Consider the following 25,087-nt stretch of genomic DNA (forward strand, 5'->3'; position numbering starts at 1 on the left):
TTAAAAAACAAAACAAAACAAAACAATTACAGATCATTTAAAAGATTCCAGACATTATTCTCCAGATAATGATGAGTAAATAAATTTTTTCCCAAGCAGGAGGGTGATAGGATTATGCATACTTCAGAAAGAGAACTGGCAGCTGTGTAATAGGTATTGATGGGGGAAATTACTTGAAACAGGGAGCTTAAATAAAAGATTCTTTCCATGATATTGGCAAGGGATGATGAGGCTGGAAATAAGGCCATGAAAGCTAGAAATAACAAAACATATTTAAATAAGGTAGAATCATTAGATAAGTTGGCTATTACAAGTAAAGTGACAATGCCTAAATAGTATGACTACTAAGTGTCTGCTTAGCTAACATGGTATGTGGTGATAGGTTTTACCTCACCAGCATGACCTGAAGAGTGATCTTTCTAAAATGCAAATTTTAGATGATTCTCCATTTAAAGGTAAAGGTATCTCTTCCAAGATGAAAATTTGTTCTGTTGTTAAAGTTTGCTCTTAGTTCTTGAGAAAGTTACTAATAGCAGTAAGATAGAATTCTCATATGAGGTTTCCTGCAACTACTTAATGTTCTTACACTGTAAGCATTGTGACTTTACCCAAGACAAATGCAATTTTATTATAGCTTATGTAGTATTTTTCTTTTGGAAATGTGTCTTATATTAAACACTATGTACTTAAAAAAAAATAAAGGTAAAGTTCAAATTCCTTTGTATAGCACAAATAACTAATGATTTCTTTACACTCATCTCTTTTCATGCCCTCCATACTTCATTCTCTACTCCAGCCACACTGAACTACTTCCTTATCTAAATGTAATATGCATATTTCCCTTGGGGCTTTTTTTTTCCCACTGCCTGGAAATATTCATTATCCATTTAACCAAGGCTTACTTGGCTTTTTCTTATATGTTACATCCTACAAGAAACAGTTCCTAAATACTCCAAGAATAATTTAGGTATCACTCATCTGTAATTGCATATGCCCCTGAATTTATCATTGCAGTGCAGCGTTAGTAAATTTGGCAGTTTCTAAAACATCTGGGATTTTTAAAGAAAGTATCTATCTTGTTCACTACTGAAAGTACCTGTTAAATTAACTGGGATGCTCTGTGCAGATTTGTGCAGTGCAGTTGGATATTCAATCAATTGTCAGCTATTATATATGTTGACTTTTATCCCTTTACATTTGCTTTATGCATCTTCAGCACTTACCATCATAGTTATTTTAAATATGGCAATTGAGAATGATAAATAGCCTCTTCCCTCCCCCTTTTCCTTTCTTTCTCTTCCCCTCCAGGTCTTTGAAATTTTGCTAGGTCTTTGAAAATTGCTAGGCAAACTACAGTTCCCAATTGGGATGCTGAAGGTACTTCTCTCCAATTCCATTGTGTTTCTTTCCCAGCAATAGCTACAGTGTTGCCACTTCCCAAAGGGGGAGATGGGCTGGAGGCATTTGCTGTGATGTTTCATCTTTGTCTCTCCTTTTTCTTCTCCCATCACTTCTCCCAGTAAAGTGATCAGCTACAGCTACAGGGTGGGTGGAGGAAAAACAGAAAATTTGATTTACTTTTTCTGATGGTTCCCAGGTGATTTTGTTGTCTTTGCTTCCTTCACAATGTGTGCAGCCCATTTTTGTCATGGTAACAACAGTTTGCACACCAAATAATCAGACATAGAGCAGAATGTCATGTGGAAAGTTATGCAAGGAAAAGCTTGTTTTATTTTTGTAGCCAGTATATATATTTTCCTCCCCCTGAATTATGATGCTTTTAAGTGTCCTTCCTGATAGTGTAAAAATTGTTTTATGTAGAAAATCCAAGTGTGGTAGGGCTGAGGGGGCAGGTGTGAGGTGGAAGAGGTTAATAGTGGGGAGGGAAAGGGGACACCTGTAATATTTTCAACAATAAAGATAAATTTTAAAAAAGAAATGGAAGTGAAAATTTTGATAACCCTTCTATGTTTTGTGTTGCCAATAACCAAGTAGAGTGCATTCTAAAAGAATTTTCTAATTTAGGGATAAGAACTCTTATATCACAATGTATCATTCAATTGAAATAAACAGAATTCAAAAAATGGCACATTGTCATTTAGAAAGGGAATAATTTATGAAGCTTGATTTTATTTGGAACATCTTATTTTCTTAAGAGGATATTCAGAATCAATATTTACTTCTTTGGTCATATATTAGGATTCCACATTCCCCTTGCTTATTTTTATATATAACTTCTGCATTTTAACTGACATTTAAAAATGGTGCACCTCTATTTGGAACTTCATTACAATAAGTGATTGTCAATAAAATATTGTTACAATATTGGTACTGCAATTAAAAAACATTTTCTAAATATTGAAAAATGCAATAAAATGGCTTTAAGACCTAAAGTGGAAGTTTTCTATATATAAACAATTGTTATAACTGCAAGAAAGGTTATGATTTAATATGTTAGCTGAAAACTTGAAATGTTTCTCATAGATAAAAGTATATATATATATATATATATATATATATATATAATGATAGTATGGATTCTAGACTGTGGTTTGAAAGAAACCAATAGGAAAAATAAATTTCATGCCAGTAGCCACTTTAAAAACTAGATTTAGCAGCAGTCACATTAGCTTAGATAATGGGAGAATTTTTCTTCATTGAAAATGCTCTCTGTCGCTTAGGAAGAACTTACTGAGGCAGCCTGCCATCTAGCTTTTTCACAGAAAAACAGGCTTACAGACTGCAGATGAGAGAGTCTGGAGCAGAGACAATTTTAACTTAGCCATTCCTAATTTATCTCAAGCATTTTCAATTCATCTTCACTGCTCTGTGCACACAGGAACACCAGATTGCCATCCCTGGGGAACAGAATGCAACCGGGGATCTAGAGAGCTGTCACATTCCAAGAAATATTTAAATTGTGCTGATTTTCTTCTGGTGAACTGAGCCCAGGGAATGAAACTCTTCAAGTCATAGCTTTGCGGGCAATAGATCAGAGGATATTGCCAGTTTTCTAATGGATTACTGTTATCGGGCAGGTTTTCTCTGAAGGTACGTAGTTATTTTCTCAATTCATTACCCTCTCCTATTTATCAGGTAATGATCTAATGAGCTGGGGATCCAAACCAGTAAAAAAGAGAAAGATGTTAAGTAGTCGGTATTGCCTAAAGAATGACATTTTATTGCTGCATGTTTATAGGTGAATAATTTGATCCCTTTGCTAAAGATTAGTAGGGTAGAGTTTGAATTGCCTTGTCAGCAAAATCAGACAAAACCAAAACAAAACCGTGCTGCAAGCTGCATTATCATAAGTTCGTATTAATTCTCTTGAGGATTTTCTTTTGTAGCTGCAATGTATAGTGAAGAGAAATGCATACTTCTGAAACTCACTTTATCCTATATCTTTTTTTTATCTTTTTAATAACCATGATATTTTCTCCAGATATTTTCAAATACAAACTGTGTCTCAAAGGCGGTTATTAATTTTAGTGTCACTGATGGTAATGATATATACATGTATGAATGATAAATGTATTTAATTTAATGAAACTCCAGTAAGAGTCTTGTTGAGAATATTATGTCACTGTACTTTATTGGCTTTATAGATTTTTATTTTTGAGTTCAGAAGAATCTTATTAACATTAATCTAAAGATTTAGTTAAATACACATATTATAATAATTTATTATTCAACTTTGTTCTGTGAAGCAAGTACCTCAGAATATCCATAGTAGTACAGAAAAACTGTTTAGCAAAGTGAAATGTGACAAACTTCTTAATATTATCTAAACTAATAAAAATGGAGAAAACCTTAACCTAAAGTGAAAGTTAACTTATTGTACCTACGATATATTACAACAAGAGGTAACTTCTGTGCCTGCTTTCTACAAGTTAAAGGTGTGTGTGTAGAGGAGTGATCTGTGTCACAGTGAGTGAGAGTGTAGCAGAGAAAACAAACATATTGTAATCACAATGAGTGTATGAAAACTAAAGAAATATTTTTAAATATATTAGGGCGTTTGAGGCTGTTAAGTGTTTTATTGTATAAATAGGTTCAGTGAAACTAACCATGGCATTGATATTTTTTCCATGTAATAATGGTGGTTAGAATGGGTAGAATAAGAGGTATATTTGACCTGGAGAATGGTGTAACTGCTGTCGTATTTTGACTGGAACATAGAGTTTGTAGAACCATCAGTGGGTTAATCACAGGATTGGGAGAGGAAATGGTAGCTGAGCTCCAGGTGAGCACTTGTTAAATGTGTTATTTCTTGGGAGCATTTGAGAGACCATTAGAAGAATAAAGGAGAGGAAGAAGAAGGATCAAGTCACCCGAATAGTAACTTTAAGTGCATTCTCTCTTATCCTTAGAGGGATTGTAAAGGAAAAAAAAAGGAAGGATAATAGAGTTTTCTAAAAGTACTTAGAACTACTTCTTTTTTCATGAATCTTACATGAATTGAGGAACAAAAGCTTAAATTTAGGTTTCCCTATGGATTCCTCCATTTGGCAAGCTTTTCTGTACTTTATGGAACATTTTCCTTCACTACTTAAGAAAAGAAACCGTGTGCTTGCTCGCAGCCTGGTTTCTCCCCAGTAACTTGCAGCTCTAATTTAAATCTACAGAAGTATGCTCTTGGAGACTGCATGCACTCCTGAGTGTCTCAGAGTTTGACAATTCAATGACTTCTGCATGCCAACATCCATCTATTATTATTATTATTATTATAATTAGCTCTTTTGAAAATCTCAGACTATGCAAAAGTAGGAGAAAAAAGATGATAACTTCAGGGAGCATATTTTATGTTCTTTCAAAATAAGATAATACCAATAGATAATGAAATATAGGAACTTTATATTTGGACATGGAGACTATATGACAGCAGCTTAGTAATATATATTTTAATGTGAATTTTGGATGTTGGAGAAATAGAACAAATATGTAAATCAGGAGGGACAGTTTCAGTTGCCAAATTGCAATCAAATTTTTATTACTCTGACCCCCTGTTAAACCTTTCGACCACAATCACCTTGCCTCCCTATAGGGTTAATTCACTTATCCAGACTTCTAACTCTGATCAACTTCCAGGTCTGGTACTAAAACTTGTTTTACTTTTTGTGGTGAGTTCATTGCAAAATATATTACCATAATTTCATTTTATTAGTTGCTTTTAAATATTTAATATTTATTGAGTGCCCATGATATGTTTGGTGCTTCAAAGCAACATGCAGGGAGAAAACATGTAATAGTATTTTTATTAAATTAGCCAGTTTATTAATATTTCAGGACTTGTAATTGGTGCCCACAGAGGAAGGCAATTAAGGCAGACTCTTTAGTGGCTATTTATGTGCACATAAGGTATGAAATGTCCTATATTTAGCCAATGATTTGCATTTAACTTTACTGAGCTTCCCAGACTGATCAGCCAGTGGTTTTCAAATTGTTCCTTGACTCTGTTCTATATGTCAAAGTGTAATTGTAGACAGAACATTGGATTAGGGAAAGACAAACCAGGTTTAAATCTGTTAAGAAAGTTAGTGTAAGTTAATTGATCTATATATCTCTATCCTATCAGATGTATAATGGTGATAATGGTACCTGCATTTTAGATTTTTGTGAGTAGTTGAGATCATGAACATAAAGTAACAAACACGTAGCTTGTGCACAAAATATGCTCATTAAACAGTGCCTATTTTCATGCATTTTATCATAGTTTCGTATACAGAATGCTTCTATTGAAACTACCTTGACTCATACATTTCTTCAATGATGATGTGTGTGTGAACATGTGTATTATCATATCCTTATTTACTTGTTTAACAGCTTTAGTAATATGAATAATGTGTTGAACATGTATTTATTGTTTGGCACTAAGATAATCTATAGAAATACTAAATCATTACCTATGCACTAATAAAATTGGAAATTTGAATTAGGTTGAGAAGTTAGTTGGCATATTCTCCATGGCTTTCAAATAGCTAAGTTACCCATAGAACTTACCAGGGAAAGCAGATAGAACTATATCTCTTTTCTCACTTTTCCCTCTCTCAAAAGATATGGAAATAGAAGATGAGACAGTAAATCCTCTTGCTCATTATACGGTGCCCTTTGCCCCTTTCATTTGCATTTTATTTTGCTATAGTGGCTTGTCTAGTGAGATGTCCTCCAATTTCAACTGCGCAGAATAGTTTAAGCATATAAATCCACCCCTAAAGGGAAAAAGGAAATATATGTAAACATTTATTAAAATAAAAGACAGCTTTTGCCTTGTAAAAAATTCTAAACATTTTGTAATGAAAGTGAATCTGTCAAATGTGAATGTTAAATCCAGCCAGATGTTGACCTTAACTGTGAGTTTGAATCTTTAGAGAAATAGTATGCAAATCCAAGCTAGAAGCTGCTGTCTTTAGGTTCCATGACTGCTGAGAAATTCTGAGTCTGAATTTCTCAGCTACATCTCATATAGAGTTAAGCATATACAGAAAAAAAATACATTAATATTCTGAGTTATGTGGGGAGGTAAATCATAACAATTCTGTTTTATATATCTTTGTATTAGAATTTAGAAGTAGATGTACAAAAGCACTCTTTATAAAAGGGAACCATCAAATAATTATTTTGAAAGTGTGTTAGGAAAGTATTTAGTACATAATATTTAGCACATTCTAATTCAATCAAAATGTGGACACAAAATCAAGTATCTGCTGAAAAGCCATTCTTATCTTGTCCTTCCTCCTTCCCTCCCTTCCTTCCTCCCTTCCTTCCTTCCTTCCTTCCTTCCTTCCTTCCTTCCTTCCTTCCTTCCTTCCTTCCTTCCTTCTTTTGTTTTTAACTCAGTATCTCTTGTCAGTGTCAATCCTATCTAAACTTACGAATCTGCATACTCACCAATAAGAAAGATTAAGGCATCTGACTTCATTTCTAAAATATCCTTGAGGTTCTTGTTCTATTGCTTTTCCATTCCCAGATTTGGATTTTGACCCATTTCTTAATGGGGATTAGAATTTATGTTCTAATTGTAACTCAGTTTTCTATCATGACATTGCCATCTCCTGACCTAGCCCTGATATTGGATTTTCTGTTATTCTGTTTGGTTATCAGATCTCCTTTTGGGAGCCCCAGATTTGTGCTCACCTACATTTTTCTTTTGCCTGTGACTCCCTACAGATTCATTTATTAATCCCTACTCCTTTTGACCAAACCTTAAAAAAGCTTGAAAACCTTAAAAACCTTAAAAAACACCACCAATCCCTTGAGGGGTTTTTCCCCCTCTGTAAATTCTTAACAGGAAAGGAGATATCTCTAACCTTAGTGCTTCTCTCCTTTATGTCTCAATTTGTGTATGCTATCAAACGAATAGTAAAGGAGACACAAAGAAAATGCTGGTTCACTTGTCAGATATAACCTCCTCAGGCTTCTAGAAAAGAGGTTGTAACTTTTCCTGTGACTGTCTCTGTCTCGTATTCTTTCTCCTCCTTCTTCTCTACTTCTTATACACCCTTTAAAAATGTAAAACAAAAACAAGCAAACATACAACAACAACAACAAAAACCCACAACAACAACAAAAACAACAAAAAAACAAATGTCCTTAGGGGTCTTATTTAACCATGAGTATAATTTTTTTTTTAATATATTTTATTGATTTTTTTTACAGAGAAGAAGGGAGAGGGATAGAGAGTGAGAAACATCAATGAGAGAGAAACATCGATCAGCTGCCTCCTGCACACCTCCCACTGGGGATGTGCCCGCAACCAAGGTACATGCCCTTGACCGGAATCGAACCCGGGACCCTTCAGTCCGCAGGCCAATGCTCTATCCACTGAGCCAAACCAGCTAGGGCTTATTTAACCATGAGTATAATTTAACAATTCTTTTACGAGAACATAAAATATCTTCCAAGCCTTCCACTAAAGTTTAGGCAAAAGATAGGCCTAGGCTGAACTGGTTTTTCTCAGCAGATAGAGCATAATCCTGCACATTGAAGAGTCCTGGGTTTGATTCGGTCAAGGGCATATGCCCGGGTTGCTGGCTGGATCCCCAGTGTGGGGGTGTGCAGGAGACAGCCAATCAATGTTTCTCTCATTGACGTTTCTATCTCTCTCTCTCCCTTTCTCTTCCTCTTTGAAATCAATAAAAGTATATTTAAAAAAAGTCCTAAACTTCCATCTTCTTGATTAAGATAGTCTACAATGCAAATGACAATACTAGTTTTTAGCTTAAAACTATAGTTTAACTCTTTTCTTCTGAGAAAAATCCTTCCAAATAGCGCAATCTGATATGGATATCCATTATTTTATCTTTACCCTTAATGGACACTTTAAAGTCCTAATGTTAATATGGAATCTGAAATAATATATAGTAATAATAGCAGATTGTATTTTTTGAGTGCAGTGGGTGGGCTGAAGACTATACTAAATCCTTAACATTTATTTTCTTATGTTAATCCTCTCAACAATCTTGTAAGGTAGCAGCTATTATAATTATTTTACTGATAAGAAAATCTAGGTATAGAGAGGAAGCAACAGCCCATGCTTATTTAGCATAAGTAGCTTAAGTGATTAGCCAAGGTTTGATATGGAATTTTTGGCTCAGAGTCTGGCATTTAACCATTATGCTATTGCTCTCAGATCATAGTGGAACTTTATGTTCACTGTATGAACAGCTGGTAAAATGGTGAAAAATACATATTAATAGCAAATTAGGTGGAAGAGAGGGAAAATGACACAATGCTTATTTTAATCCCACTTTTTTATGGGCATGTATGATAGTTTTTTTAGTTAATTATGTAACTTCTTATCTTTTCTTATAGAGGATGCAATTTAACTTTTTAGAACTTTTTGTTTCTTCAGAATATCATATAATACATGAGTTTGGATAAAGAAGTTAGAATTATCCTAGAAAAGCTAAAGAACAAAATGGTATAATTTTAAAACTCACAGGAATCTCAAATTTAATTTTGCATGTAAATAAGTTAAGGCTTAATTTAATAATTCATGTTATATAGGGGAAATAATGAATAACCAAACTGGCAACTGAGTACAAATATGTTATCATTTCTAGTTTTAACAGTATCAACAAGATTTGAATGTGTTTGTAGAAGGACCTGTTTCAATGAAAACTTTGCCAGGTGGCAATTCTGCTTTAATTCTAAGAAGCATATGTTGTGTGTTGTGTGAATTCCTGGGTTGTCCTTTTTAATTTTATCAATACATCTGATATGCCTTCAGTATTTTTGTAATGCTGAATCATATTTTCTAGCCAGATTTGAATTTAGTATAACATCTTTGAAAAGAAATATAGGCCAGCATTCCCATGTGATGTAAGTACAGTTTACCTACTTCATAAATTATTCTTTTGTCACCTCATTTGCACAATTAAATCCTTGTGATGTTGTCAGATGTCCATATATAAGAATTATAATAATCATGAAGTGAAAGGTTGTCAATCATCTGCCAAACTGATCAATGTAAATAAGCAGTCCTAATAGTTCCAGCTTTTAATTATGATGTCTTACAAGGGAAAATATATGTTTGTGTATATGTAGAACCTTAAGAAAGTACTATTATTGTTTAGGAAATTATTGTAAAGTGCCTTGTTATTTTAGGCTTTAGTAAGTTCCTGGACATTGTCGAGCAAAAATCAAAGTACACATTTTGTGGCTATTTCTATCGGAACAGTCTCTCTAAAAGAGAGGTTTCACTTATCTTTAAGAAGTATGTGAATAGGTTTGTATATGTGTATAAAGGGGTTTGTTTACATGTCTATTACATGTGAGTTTGTGTTTTCACCAAGTAATCAGTAGTACCCACAAAAGATTTAAAAGTAGACCTTTCGTTCACAGGCAGAATATGAAGAGCAGCTTTTCACCTCCCTAGCAAATAAACCTTGAAATATATAGGAATTAGAGCATTAAATCCCACCCTGGGTTATCTTGGATCTCGTCCACTCTTTCTTTACTTAGTGCTACTCCTCATGAAGTAATTCAAGCTTTAGAAAATGTTCTGCCAGGGATATTTTTCTCCTCTGAATTATCATTATGGGGTCAAAATTAGGAATATTCTGAGAAAAGAAAAATATCTATGAGATTTGGTGGAATTTACATTAAAGACTGGAGATTAGCATTGCAAAGGTAATTATTTCTAGGTTGTCAATGGGATATAAGTAGGCTGGATCTTGCAAATAATGCTGGGAACTGGAATATGCCCATCAAAAAATTTCTCTAAAGTGTATGAGTTGTTATATATTCTCCTTTGACTCTGAGAACAGTTATATTTGACATAAGTTCTAAGTCATGTTTCATTTTGTACCCTCATTCTTGCTATCTCCAAACTTTTGGTCAGCACCCACATAGACCATGAGGGTAGAGCAGTGGTTGGCAAACTGCGGCTCGCGAGCCACATGTGGCTCACGAGCTGCGGTTTCCCTCTCTGTTGACTAATGAGTTTGCCGACCACTGACTAGACTCTCGATTCCAATAATTACAGGCTGTTGTTGTTCCTTGTGATTAAGCCCCTACCAGTGGTTGGAGAACTCATTAGTCAACAGAGCAGCAAACTGCGGCTCGCAAGCTGCATGTGGCTCATGAGCTGCAGTTTGCTGACCACTGGGGTAGAGTATAGACTAAATCTACATTAAAAGAAAAATCTTAATCTGCACATATATACACAAAGACAGATAGAATCATGGCTGGAAAAAGGCATGCCTACAAACCAATACATACCGCCTTATATACTAGTGCTAGAGGCCCAGCGCACGAAATTCATGCACAGGGGGGTGTGACCCTCAGCCCAGCCTGCACCCTCTCCAATTTGGGACCCCTTAAAGGATGTCCAACTGCCCGTTTAGGCCAGATCCCAGTAGGATGGGCAGTCGGACATCCCTCTCACAATCCAGGGATGATGGTTCCCAACTGCTCGCCTGCCTGCCTTCCTGATTGCCCCTAACCGCTTCTGCCTGCCAGCCTGATCACCCCCTAACCACTCCCCTGCCAGCCTGATTGATGCCTAACTGCTCCACTGCCAACCTGCTTGCCCCTAACTGCCTTCCTCTGCAGGCCTGGTCCCCCCCAACTGCTCTCCCCTGCAGGCCTGGGTCCCCCCCAATTGCCCTTCCCTGCAGGCCTGGTCGCCCCCAACTTCCCTCCTCTGCCGGCCTGGTCACGCCTAACTGCCCTCCCTGCAGGCTTGATCACCCCCAACTGCCCTCCCTTACAGGCCTGGTCCCTCCAAACTGCCCTTCCCTGCTGGCCTGATCACCCACAACTGCCCTCCCTTGCAGGCCTGGTCCCTCCTAATTACCCTCCCCTGCTGGCCATCTTGTGGTGGCCATCTGGTGTCCACATGGGAGTAGCCATCTTTGACCACATGGGGGCAGCCATCTTGTGTGTTGGAGTGATGGTCAATTTGCATATTGTTCTTTTATTAGATAGGATAGAGGCCTGGTACACGGGTGGGGGCCAGCTGGTTTGCCCTGAAGGGTATCCTGGATCAAGGTGGGGGTTCCCTTGGGGTGTGGGGTGGCCTGGGAGAGGGGCCTGTGGTGGTTTGTAGGCCAGCCATGCCCCCCGGTGACCCAAGTGGAGGCCCTGGTATTTGGGATTTATTTATCTTCTATAATTGAAACTTTGTAGCTTTGAGCGGAGCCAAGCCTCCTGCTTGCTCCGTGGCTGCAGCCATTTTTGTTGGGATTTGTTTATCTTCTATAATTGAAACTTTGTAGCCTTGAGCAGAGGAGGCCAAAGCAGGCCAGGGCAGGTGGAAAGCTTGGCTTCCTCCATCGCCAGGGGAAACTCAAGCCTCCTGCTCTCTCCAGCTCTGTGGCTGCCGCCATTTTTGTTGGGATTTATTTGTCTCCTATAATTTAAACTTTGTAGCCTTGAGCAGAGGCCTGGGCCCACCAGGGCAGGCAGAAAGCTTGGCTTCCTCTATTGCTGGGGAAACCCAAGCCTCCTGCTCTCTCCAGTTCCATGGCTGCTGCCATTTTTGTTGGGATTTGTTTATCTTCTATAATTGAAACTTTGTAGCCTTGAGTGGAGGCCTGGGCCTGCCAGGGTGTGGAAAGCTTGGCTTCCGCCATTGCCGGGGAAACCCAAACCTCCTGCTCTCTCTATGGCTGCAGCCATCTTGCCTGGGTTAATTTGCATACTCACTCCTGATTGGCTGGTGGGCGTGGCTTGTGGGTGTAGGAGAGTAACGTTTAATTTGCATATTACTCTTTTATTAGTTAGGATATGCAAACAGGGACAGGTTGAGAGACTACCACATGTGGAGCCAGGTTGACAGATAGGAACTGACAATGGGACAGGGATGTCAGACCAATGTACAGGGAAAGGCAAGCTGACAGCCTGAAACATACCACAGAGAGATATGGAAGAACACACAGTCAAATAAGTACAGTCAAGCAGGTGCAGAGATATTGATGAATAAACAAGGAGAGACAGTGAGGCTCAGACCCAGGTTCTACCAAGGACAGTCAGGTCTGGCCACCAAACATCAGAACAGCATATATATAAACATAGACATATGTCTGTGTACATGCATTATACACTAGAATTTTGTCTAATACATTCAGGAAGCAAAATTCAGTAGTAAACCATTTTTATTGCCTATTAAAGAATCACTTGTAAGGTATATCTATGTATTTTTTCCACTATATCAATTCAGTAAAAAGAATCATGGATATATATGTAAACATGCTTTGTCATTTCCTTTAATTTTATCTAGTGTTTCTGCCTTTGGGTAAGAGAAACAAATAAAAATAGTCAAGTTATTGTGAGGATACTGTAGAAATTTACCTTAAGGTCTTTTCAGGCTCTGTAATGTAAGAGACAAGTCAGAAATCAGACAAGAAAATGATCTTTTTTTTTTTTCTCTCTTGGAGAAGCAACAGCAATTATAAGACAAACAAAAGAACAAAACACTTATGCCTGGAAAACATCATTAATGTCAAAACAATTATTGCAGTCCTTAGTTTTTTGCTGTAGGTCACTGAAATAATTTCTAAGTTATAAATGAACTTGATTTTTCTACAATAAAATGAGAAAAGAAGATGAAATATATTGTTTCTGTGGCTAAATTAAAGTTTAACAGCTTAGATGAACATACATCAAACTTTTAAAATTTGATAGAAAGTTTTGATTATTACATATTAAACTGTTGATTTATTTGAAGTAGTTACCAGGCATTCAAAATATTTTAAAATGATAAAAATGTTTAAAGGATGGTAAAGTCTAGTAGTTATTTATAAAGTTTTTTTTAGAGCTTTGGAACGATATGTAGACTATATAATTAAATGCTTGTTTTAAATTATTATCATTAAAATACTTTGTATGTAGTATCTTGCTGGTACTTGTAACCATCCTTTATTTTCAATGGTAGGTGGGCATAATCACCCCACCTGAAAGTTTAAAACAATCTATATATATAAAGAGGTAATATGCAAATTAGCCAGGATGCTGTAACATCACCACCGCTCAGGAGGAGGCTGCATGCGCAGGTAGGCAGGAGGGGGCTGCATGTGTGGTAAGGCAAGCCACATATGGTGCAGGCCCGGAGAGAACAGTGCCTGCCAGCCACCGCGGTGGTGAGCAGGTCCACAGAGAACAGGGCCTGCCAGCTGCCGCGGTGGCAGTCCTGCCTCTGCATGTGAGCTGCAGAGGAAACACCTTTTCTGACCGCTCATTGGCTAAGCTCCCCATATGCCACTCTCAGTGTTCTTGGTAACTTGGGTAATAAGAATCCAAGAAGGTGATCTAGGGTTTTTCCATCTCACTCCTGGAGGGAAAAATGAAGGTCTGCTGCTGGAGGGGCTAAGAAATGTCATATCTTGCCCTAGCTGGTTTGGCTCAGTGGATAGAGCTTCGGCCTGCCTACCACAGTGTACGGGTTCGATACTGATCAAGGGCATGTACCTAGGTTGCAGGCTTTTCCCTGGCTGAGGCCCAGGTCAGGGCTCATGCAGGAGGCAACCAATTGAAGTATCCCTCTCACATTGATGTTTCTCTCTGTCTTTCCCTCTCTCTTCCATGCTGTCTAAAAATCAATGGAAAAATATCCTCAGGTGAGGGTAAAAAAAAGAAAGAAAGAAATATCATATCCTATGCAAGTCACATCTTGAAAATGCCTAAAGAAAGTTGTCATTTTTTCGTGGTGAAGGGACTGGAGTCTGGGTGGATGAAAACATTTTGGCGGCTGCGGCAGCCGGCAGTGGCAGCAGCAGTAGGGTGATGGGGGTGGTGCCTTCCCCTGATAAGCCTGGTCGCCTCCTGCAGAGGGCAGGCCTAACCCATCAGTAGGACATCCCCTGAGGCTCCCAGTTTGGAGATGGTGCAGGTCTGGCTGAGGGAGCCCCACCCCGTGCATGAATTTTGTGCACCAGGCCTCTAGTCTTTCATATTATTTTAAACCTAGTATTGTGCATCACATCTGTTAATTTTAAAAATTAACACAATCTGAGAATTGAGATTTGTGTTTTCTTATGAGGTTACTTTTTTGGGAAAGGAGGAAGAATTTCCCTTTTTATTTTAATCTCTGGAAAGCATAGGTGGTTATATGAAGAATCCTCTTTTTAAACTGCTTCATTGAGGTATTATTTATATACCATAACATTCAACATTTTTTAATTTAATTTTTTTCTATCACCATTTTTCCCCTCTATGCCCTCTGTAATCACCACATTATTGTCAATGTCCATGAGTTCTCTCTTTTCTTTCTTTTTTCCTCAATCCCTCCACTCCTCCAATATTGCCCCCGCTACCCCCCCACACACACTCACAAACCCAGAGCTATCTTCTTACTCTTTATCTATGAGTCTGTCCCTAATTTGCTTGCTAGTTCAGTTTTTTCATTAATGTCCACATATGAGTGAAATCATATGAAGCTTGTCTTTCTTGTACTGGCTTATTTTACTTAGCATAATGTTCTCCAGGTCCATCCATGCTGTTCCAAAAGGTAGAATTTTCCTCCATTTTATGGCGGAATAGTATTCCATTGTAAATGTCATTATTAAGGTTGGTGACTTTTAGCACATTTACTGTTTGTGCAACTCTCACCACAATCTAAGTTTAGAACATTTCATTAACCACAAAGAGAAATATTGTGTCTTAGAGTTAGTAATTTCTCACCCCAACCCAAGGCAAACACTATTCTACTTTTTATCTTAAATATTTGGCTTTTCTGAACATTTCATATAAATAGAATCATACAATAAATAGTCTTTTGAGTCTAGCTTCTTTCACTTAGCATACTGTTATTGAGGTTCATCCATGTTGTAGCACCTTTTCATTACCTAATAAGTTCTCATTTTTCAGACATACCAAATTTTGTTTATCTATTAACCAGTTGATGTTCATGCATGTTGTTTTTGAGATTGCTTTTTATGGCTGTCCACTCTCAAAAAATGAAGATTGGGATTATTTTTCTAGAGTTTCTACTCACAGTATGAATGTGTGTTTGGAAACCAATAATCAAATTAATTTATTGTATGTTGAAGTTTGCAAAACTCCTTTTTTAAAACAAAAATGAAGTAAAGGTAACTAAAGCAAAGAAGAGTTTGTACATGGAAGTGTTAAGGTGATGCATAATGACATATTCTAGCCTGATAAGCTTAGGTTACTTGTTTTAAATATAAGTAAGCTTATTTACTTGCTTTACATGTAAACCATATCTCAAAATAGAAATATTAATGAAAACTACACAGACTAATTAAATCCACTGTTATTTTGATTGTTGGATTCCAGTTTAAGATTTTTTTTAAAAGTGCTTGTAAAAGATTTGATGTTTTCTGATTGAATATACTATTATCTATATAATAAAAGCCTAAAGGACCCTTATGGTGGAATGACCACAATGACAGGTCTCTATGATGCGCACTGACCACCAGGGGGCAGATGCCCAACATAGGAGCTGCGCCCTGGTGGTTAGTGTGCTCCACAGGGAAGCGCTGCTCAGCCAGTGGCTGAGCTCACGGGTGGTGAGCACAGCGGAGGTGGTGGGAGCCTTTCCCGCCTCTGCAGCAGTGCTAAGGAGCATGGAGCCAAGCAATAAGGAACATCGAGCAGGTGGGTGGTAAGGAGCAAGGGGTCCCAGACTGTGAGAGGGCACAGGCCAGGCTGAGAGAACCCCCCCCTCCCCCCGCCCAGTGCACAAATTTTGTGCACTGGGCCTCTCGTAGAAATATAAAATCTACAGATAATTAGCTTTATTGAACTCCTTTATTAGTAATAGATTTTCTACTCAACATGCATTTTTTTCTATATCCAGAAATTTTCTATGCTACTACAATAAATTACTACGTGGGAGTTTTGATCTTCAGAACTTGCTAACTTAATGAAAACAGTATAGGTAGCGATTTTTAAATCATATAGATGATTGAGGATGCCTGTTAGCCTATTTATTTCTATTGTTCCTATCCTTTTCTAAATTTATGGATATACCAGGTAGCTTGCAAACCTTTTTACAAGGTTTATACTTCATGATCTTTCTCCATTTATTTATGATTAATTGACATGAGACTCTGACTTTATTCATATTTTTATTTTAAAATAGGTAACTTGTGTATGAAGCAAAATTTATTTGACTTTAAATGGATTTTTTCTGCCACAAGCAGTGTATTAGAAAATCAAATGTATGATTTACTGCAACACTATCTTTCTATTATAAGTATGAGAAATGCACATCTTTCCACTTTTTTTTGTTTATCTCTTAAGTATAAATTCCTTTATATTCTATTATTGTTTTCCTTATTTTCTACTTTTGTCCTATATTTGCTCAGCCTGGGTGGTTTCATCTATTGCTACATCTTCACCTTCATCTAATTTGCAACTATAGGTATGACTTCTTTCCTTTGATTCTGACCTAGTAGTTTAAAGTTCAATATACAGTAGAAACTTCTGTTTGGGAACAAAAAAAACTACAAAGCATGTATTCAAAATTATACAAGAAAAAAAAAGTGACTACATTTTTAAGAGAATACAAATATTTTCCCATTTTAGAATTTTTTGGTTCATGACCATCATGGATCAGAAACAGGGATTTTTGGACCTAATTAAATGTTGTCTTTCATCATTATTCTCACAGATGCCATAAAACCAACCTAGTCTCTTCCTGTTGCTAATATTGTCTAATTTTTACTTGGTTTAATAGAAATTATTTTGGGAAGGGGTTTCATATGGAAACAGTTTTCCAAAAAACAGAAAATAAATGTCATATTTTTAAATTTATTACAGTGAAATATTTTTGTTTTAATTCCATAAATAATAATATTTAATTTAACCATCTTTTACAACTTTAAATGCTTTTCTAAACCCAGCCTGTGTGGCTCAGTGGTTGAGCATCAACACATGAATCAAGAGGTCATGGTTCAATTCCCGATTAGGGCTTATATATGCCAGGTAAAATACATTTTTTCTTAGCTTTTTCTCCTCAGATAATATTTAAACAAAAAGATTGTGATGGCACCATTAAAGGCATGGACATATCAAGAAAACTTTGAGTATAACTTTTAATTGAACTTGAGTAAATAAATTTTCATGGATGCAAAATGGGATTCCCATAGCTACAGTAGATTTTGGGAGTTCCTTGATTACAGCCAGTTATTTATTTTAACCTGATCCGGCCCTGCATCCCACCATATTAGCATGGCATAACTATTACTTCATGACCTACACTACAGCAATTAGATTCTCTTTCCCTGGAATCTAGAGTACAGTTATAAGAACTCTAATTAGTCTTAAATTAAATGGGGTAGTCTGGTACAGTAGGAATTGGGCATCCATTACTAGGCTATGTGAAATGGGACAAAGAAAGGAAGTCCAGAGAAGTAAGGTAGAATGAAGCTCAGGGAAGGAGGGATGAGACACCTGTAGTCACAGAGTAGGGAGGCAGATCTCTCTATATAAACAGGTAATATGCAAATTAGCCGGGCATCATGACTGGCTCAGGAGGAGGCTGCATCACGACTGCTCAGGAGGAACTGTGCGTTTAGAACAATTTTGTGTATTTAAAATACTTTATGGGTTTTGTTCTTGAAAGATTTTTTTGACACAATGTAAACTCCTTGAATCATAATTCATTTACTTTGATCATTTTTATTTTTCCTTTTTATTCTTATAAGGAAGAGTTTAAAAAAATAACTTTTTCCCCCTTTTAATGTCAATTTAAATAAAATCTCTTTTTTTTCCTGCCTGACTGCAAATATTAGTGATTTTCTACCAGTGTGCTGTAAGAATCTTTAAAACATACAATACCTGATTATTTAGTCAAAGGCATTGACCTCTTTTCCCTTATATTGTCAAATAAAAAATGACAACGGACAACACAACAATAGCCATCCAGAGTGAAGGAATCACAATTATACCTATTTTTTGTCTAGTAGGCAAAAATATATATATTTTGGTATCGCAAAGAATTTTAGTGATTAGTTTATGCATATGATGAGATGAAAAAGGTTGAAAATCACTGGCCTAACCTAGTATAATTTTACAGATCTTTATGTTAATAACTAGAGGCCTGGTGCATGAAATTCGTGCACTGGGGGTGTGTGTCCCTCAGACCAGCCTTCACCCTCTCCAATATGGGACCTCTTAGGGGATGTCCGACTGCTGGCTTAGACCCGATCTCTGTGGGATCAGGCCTAAACGTGCAGTCGGACATTCCTCTCACAATCCAGGACTGCTGGCTCACAACCGCTCGCCTGCCTGCCTGCCTGATTGCCCCTAACTGCTTCTGCCTGCCAGCCTGATCAACACCTAACTGCTCCTCTGACCACCCGATTGCCCCCAACTGCCCTCCCCTGCTGGCCTGGTCACCCCTAACTGCCCTCTCCTGCAGGCCTGATTGCCCCCAACTGCCCTCCCTTGCAGGTCTGGTCCCTCCCAACTGCCCTCCCCTGCCAGCCATATTGTGATGGCCATCTTGTGTCCACATGGGGAGGGCCATCTTTGACCACATGGGGCTGTCATCTTGTGTGTTGGAGTGATGATCAATTTGCATATTACCTCTTTATTATATAGGATGAGTAAATTTACTATGGTACACTAGTGTTGACAGTTTGGGATAATTTTTTCCTGGGATATGACACCCTCTTTTCAATATGAATGCGTAAGCCCTGTTTTTCATTATAAAATATTAGTTTTGTTTCATTATATCTATTTTGTTTAATGGAAATCCACTTAGACAAATACTGGCTCTGTTTATCTGTGTTTTATGTCTACTGTTTTCTCTACAATCCTTTATAAGCCTTCAAATAATTTACGCTTCTTTTGCCTATTTTCTATTTTCCTTCTGTTTTCTCTTTGTTATTTATTTCTATCATGTTTTCATAATTATTTTAATTCCCTTTAAACATTTTAAAATTTATCTTGGCCATTTTTTTCTCTTGCATATCCCTTTTGATAGGTTGATCATTTCATTCTACACCTTTTCTAAGCCTTGTATGATAACATTACACCTCCTTCCATTTCTTCCTCAAGATGTTAGAATTCTAATTTCTGTATATGCTTCATAGATACTTGTTAATTTTTAAAATTCATAGAAAATGTTTATTTACCTAGTCTGATGCAGTAATTTTATAGTGTGGTTTATATATATATTTTTCTGATTCTTTAGTTTCCCTTCCTTTTAACCAGGTCCCAATTTGTATTTAATCCCTTCACCTTTTTCACCCATCCTTCTACCTCCTCCCATCTGGTAACCACCAATCTGCTCTCTTCTATGAGTCTGTTTCTATATTATTTGTTCATTTTCTATGTTTTTTAGATTTGCCTTTCCCTGACTTATTTCACCTAGCATAATGGTATTAACTTATTAACTTTTAAACTGTTGGTTAAATTCTATGGGGTTGTTTTACAGACAAAGAAATTAGGGACAGATAAGTTAGATACTGTATGTAGCCAATGGAGAATGATTTAATTCAGTACTGTGGCTTTTAACCAGTTGATATACGTCTGTATCTCTGCTTATGTACATACAACTTACTAATTTAAACAGCCTGCTCTTTTTAGCTTTTACCTTTTTGGATTCACTTAGAATAGTGCTTTCTTTTTCTGTGTCTGCTTATTTTGTTTTGTTTTATCACATCTCTGCAAAGATCCTACTATCTTTCAAAATGGAAGTCATTGATATCTCTCCTATAAGTCATTTCAGATTCTTCTCTGTCACAATTTTTTTTTTGGGGGGGGAGCAATATTGCTTTCATTCATTTATTTTAACTGATATATATTGTATTACAAAACTGTATCACAGTGTACCATGTTCTTATCAATCTGCTCTGGATCTAAGATTTCATTATTCCTCCACAATAATGGCATTTCAACTGCATGTTGTCTTTTAAATTTATCCCACATTTCCCCAATTAAGTCATTTTGTCTATGTGCACTCATTCTTTTAGAATGCTTTTTTATCCATCTTACTAAAATGATATGCATACTTCAAGATTCTTGTCAAGTATGACAGTTTCCATCAAATTTACACAAGTGTTTCTTTATAGCATGAAACTTCACTGAGTTTAATATTTTCCTCCTTTAAAATAGCATCACACTTTTCTACATCCTCCCAGACTCCTTCCCTCTGGAATCACCATGAGTCTTTCTTTTTTTTCCCCCTCTTTAACTTCACCCTTCTCACCCAGCACCCCACTAACACCCCTATGAGAGTTGTCAGTCTGTTCTCTGTATTCATGAGTCTGTTTCCATTTGTTTGTTAATTTATTCTGTTCACTGGATTCCACATATAAGTGAAATCATAAGGTCCTTGTCTTTCTTTGACTGGCTTATTTCATTTAGCATAATCTCTCCAGGCTCATCCATGCTTTCACAAGGGGTAAAATGTCCTTCTTTTCTTGTGGTTGAGTAATATTCCATTGTGTAAATGTACCATAGCTGTTTTATCCACTCATCTACTGATGGACACTTGGGCTACTTTCAAATCTTGGTTATTGTAAGTAATGCTGCAATGAACATAGGGGTGCATATATTGTTTCAAGTAAGTGTTTAGGGTTTCTTTGGATATATTCCCAGAAGTGGAAGTGCTGGGTCACAGGCAGTTCCATAGGAGAATAAATAGTGATGAAATGGGGTAGTAAACACACGATATGATAAACAGATGATGTGTTGTAGAATGTATACCTGCAACCTATATAATTTTATTAACCAATGTCACCCCAATAAATTCAATTAAAAAAAGAAAAATTAGGATCACATTTTTGTGCCTTTCTTTTGTTACAGATGTCATTTAATTTTTAAAAATATATTTTTATTAATTTCAGAGAGGAAGGGAGAGATAGAAACATCAATGATGAGAATTATTGATTGGCTGCCTCCTGCATGCCCCCGAATGGGGATGGAGCCCACAACCCCGGGCATGTGCCCTTGACCAGAATTGAACGTGGGACCTTTGGTCCGCAGGCCAACGCTCTATCCACTGAGCCAAACCAGCTCAGGCTGTCATTTAATTTTTTTATATACTATTTATTTTATCTTCCTTCATAGGAAGGCCTCCTTTAATTTCAAATTATATTACAACCAATCTGTCATCATGCATTTTCTTCATCACCCCTTTTACAATTTATAATTATGGGTTGTTTTTGTAATTTAGTCTAACTTCCTATTAAATTATTAGGTCTAATTGGCTGGGAAGTATATTTTGCAGAGGAACTTATGCATGCTAAACAATAAACATTTTTATTAGTTAAATGAAGGAAATTAGCTCACTATATTTAAATCTACTTTAGAGGAAGTATGCTTTACCAGTACTTATTTGTAACTTCTATAGTATCTGGCATACATTAGTCCTCTCTCTATATTTATGGAATTAAAATTTAAATTAAATGTCAAAAAATAAAATATTACCTGCCTTCTCCTGAAATAGAAATTCTATATCCTGCATACTTACTCTTCTTTGTAATTATTAAACAGACATCTAAACACACTGTATCAGATTAACTACTTAGACCAGTGAAAAGGTTTATCTTTAAAAAAAAAAATATATATATATATATATATATATATATTTAATTTCAGAGAGGAAGGGAGAAGGAGAGAGAGATAGAAACATCAATAATGAGAGAGAATCATTGATTGGCTGCCTCCTGCACATCCCCTCCTGGGGATTATGATCCAGCTTGTAACTGGGGCATATGCATGACTGGGAATCAAAATGTGACCTCCTGGTTCATAGATCAATGTTCACCCACTGAGCCACACAGGCTGTGAGAAAAGGTTTATCTTACTACTCCGTTTTCTTTAGTCAGCCTGGGATTTCACAACAAAATACCATAAACTGAGAGACTTAAACAACAAAAACTTATTTCTCTCTGTTTGGAGCTGGAAGTCTAAGATCAGGATGATAGCATGGTTCAGTTCTGGTGAAAATTCCTTTACTGGCTTGCAGATGGTTGCCGTCTCACTGCATACTTACATGGGGTAGAGAGAGAGGGAGGGAGAGAAAGAGAAAGAACGAGTCTCTCAATTATTTGTAGAGAGTCTCTACAATTTATTTTTATAAAGGGACAAATCACATGATAAGGACCCCACCCTCATGACTCATCTAAACTAAGTGTGCTCTGAAGCCCCATCTTCAAATGACATCGCACTCAGCTTCAACATATAGATGCTCGGGGGAACAATTCAGTCCACAGAACCTAACTTTGGCCCAGATATACAAGTTTTAAGAATGTCAGTCAAAGAATCAAAAGGTCTTATGAGTGTATCATAAGACATTCAATGGTATCTGTGTTTCTATAAGTAGGTTAGAATTCCCATTCTAGAAATTAAAAAGAGAAATTCTGCCTCTAGTGATCTACTAATATTCATATTGTTACTACTTATGTACTTAATTATTTCATGTCTGGACATAGAGCAGTTAAAATCTCCCTGGGATGGGGTAGCTTTATCTCTGGTATATCCCAGAGAATCCTTAGAGCCTTGCACTATCTCACAGCTATTCCAAGATCCGAGCATATTTAATGATTCCACACTTACAGATCTATAAGTTTCTTATATTCTGTCAGCAACAATGATTCAAATCAACACAGTTATTAAATACTAAGTTATGGAAGACATACAATGGGGCACAGCCTTGTCCTTCTGGAAGTCTATGAGGAGTCAGATTCTTCACATAGGAGTGCAGAGATATAAATAAGAACATTGGCACAATAGGAGCACGGGATAGGAACAAATAAATCAGCCTGTGAGGGAGTTTATCAGGGAAGTTTCCTCATGTAAATGATGGCTGAGTTCAGGTGACCTTTCTTTGAAATATCAACTACTTCTAAAATGTATCCTTAAGAGATACACACATATGAAAAAATATATGTCCAAGTAGTTTAATTGCTATCTTTTAACAAAAAACTTTGGAATCAACCAAAATGTTAATTAGCATAATGGAATTTAAGTAATATGCAGTCATTAAAAGTGATAATATAAGCCTATATTAATTAAAAACCAATAATTTCTAAGATATGGCTGGGGAAAAGCAGATCACAGAATAAATGTGAGCTGCTGTTTATACAAAATTGAATAACAATAAAATGCCTACCTGTGATTGCTTTTTACTTCTCTTTTGTTGTATTTTCATGGTTTAGGTTTTATTCATTTTCCCAAATCCAAAAGAGCTATTTGAAATGTGTAAGAGTAGCATATCTCTTAGAAAATACACTTATAGTATTATCTAACTCATTTCTGGTAACTAGAAGTAGTACTTTAAAGACTTTTTAAATCATTGTTAATTATTGCAGGTAAATTCAATGGAGAAAATCTTTCAACAAATATTTTAATATCTCTTAATTTATGTGTAAAAATTATATGTATAATTCTGTAAACACAGAATTCATTGCCAACACTGCCAGAATAGGAATTAACCTTGCCAAAATGAGCTATAATATTAGATATTTAAATAATTAAAAAATCAAATTCTAATATTTTGATTATGAGTAAATGAGTAATTTGACTTTCTCATATTTAAAATTTTTACTTAATTCATTTTTAAAATATGAATATCATTCATATCTATTTTAATCTTCCAAATCATTTTTCATATCATTGAAAAGTTAATAGTTAATAGATCATAGTATATTATAGTTTAATAGTACTTTAGAAATCACTCTATTAGTGTTAAAATAACTAATATTAAAATGTCCTGAAATTTACCCTGGCCAGGTGCTCAGTTGCTTGAAGCATAATCCTATGCACCGAAAGGTTGCAGGTTCAATCCCTGGTCAGGGCACATATGTAGATTTTGGAACCCAGGTTTGGGCTAGTACGAGAGGCAACCAACCAATGTTTCTCAAATCTCTCTCTCTCTCTCTCTCTCTCTCTCTCTCTCTCTCTCTCTCTCCCTCCCTCCCTCCCTCCCTCCCTCTAAAAATCAATAAATTTATCCTTTGGTGACGATAAAAACAAATGTCTTGCAATTCACTTTGTAGTAAATTTTATCAAAGAACATTTAAGGCAAATATAAATTTAAAATGAAGCTATACTAAAAGCATTAGGACTTCTATCAATTAAGACATGTAATTTAAAACTTATATATAGTTTAGTTAAAGTTGAAATAGGATATTCCTTTTAAACTAAGAAATATCCAATTTTTATCACTTTTTAATCTTATTAGTTTTACACAAACCGTATTATCCTCATTTTTCAAATAGGAAACAAGTTGTAAGAGATGGTCCTCTAGTTCTTTGATTTATGTATAAAATAAAATTTGTTCCAATTCTGCTAGATTTGGGACTGTGGTATAAAAAATCAACAAAATTAATTTTTCTCTTCCCAAGAGATTCATTTTCTCTTAAATTGCTTTATACCTTGTGCTGCACCTCAGGTCACCTGGCTAATATCTAATTTGCTCTTTTAGTCTCATCTCGAGCATTACTTTTTGTTTAAAGTGTTTGTTGATGTTCCTCTCTCCCTCCACATATCAGAATGAGTTAGGAAACTCCATGTGCAGGAAACATCATCAGCCACATCTTCTATAATAATTATCTCTACTTTATGTTGCTCTATTTTACTCTATATACCCATTTGGCATCTGCAGTACCTACAAGGGTGTTTGAAATAATATGAAGTTAATATTTTCTAAGACATATTCTCCTTA

At 36.2% G+C, this 25,087-nt stretch overlaps 1 protein-coding gene across 3 annotated transcripts in view; it reads left to right on the top strand.

Moving 5' to 3' along the window:
• The first annotated feature begins 2,719 nt into the window (after positions 1-2,719).
• The window catches only part of MGAT4C (MGAT4 family member C), a 780,710-nt gene continuing 758,342 nt past the window's right edge, over positions 2,720-25,087 (top strand). The window contains exon 1 of one of the 3 annotated variants that reach the window (XM_080661846.1): positions 2,720-3,051. The gene's annotated coding sequence lies outside the window, so the exon portion shown is untranslated. The remainder of the gene's footprint in view (positions 3,052-25,087) is intronic. The other 2 variants (XM_080661845.1, XM_080661848.1) reach the window with 2 other exon arrangements.

Source organism: Plecotus auritus (genome assembly GCF_963455305.1).
Source record: "Plecotus auritus genome assembly, chromosome: 3".
NCBI classification, from domain to species: Eukaryota; Metazoa; Chordata; class Mammalia; order Chiroptera; family Vespertilionidae; genus Plecotus; species Plecotus auritus.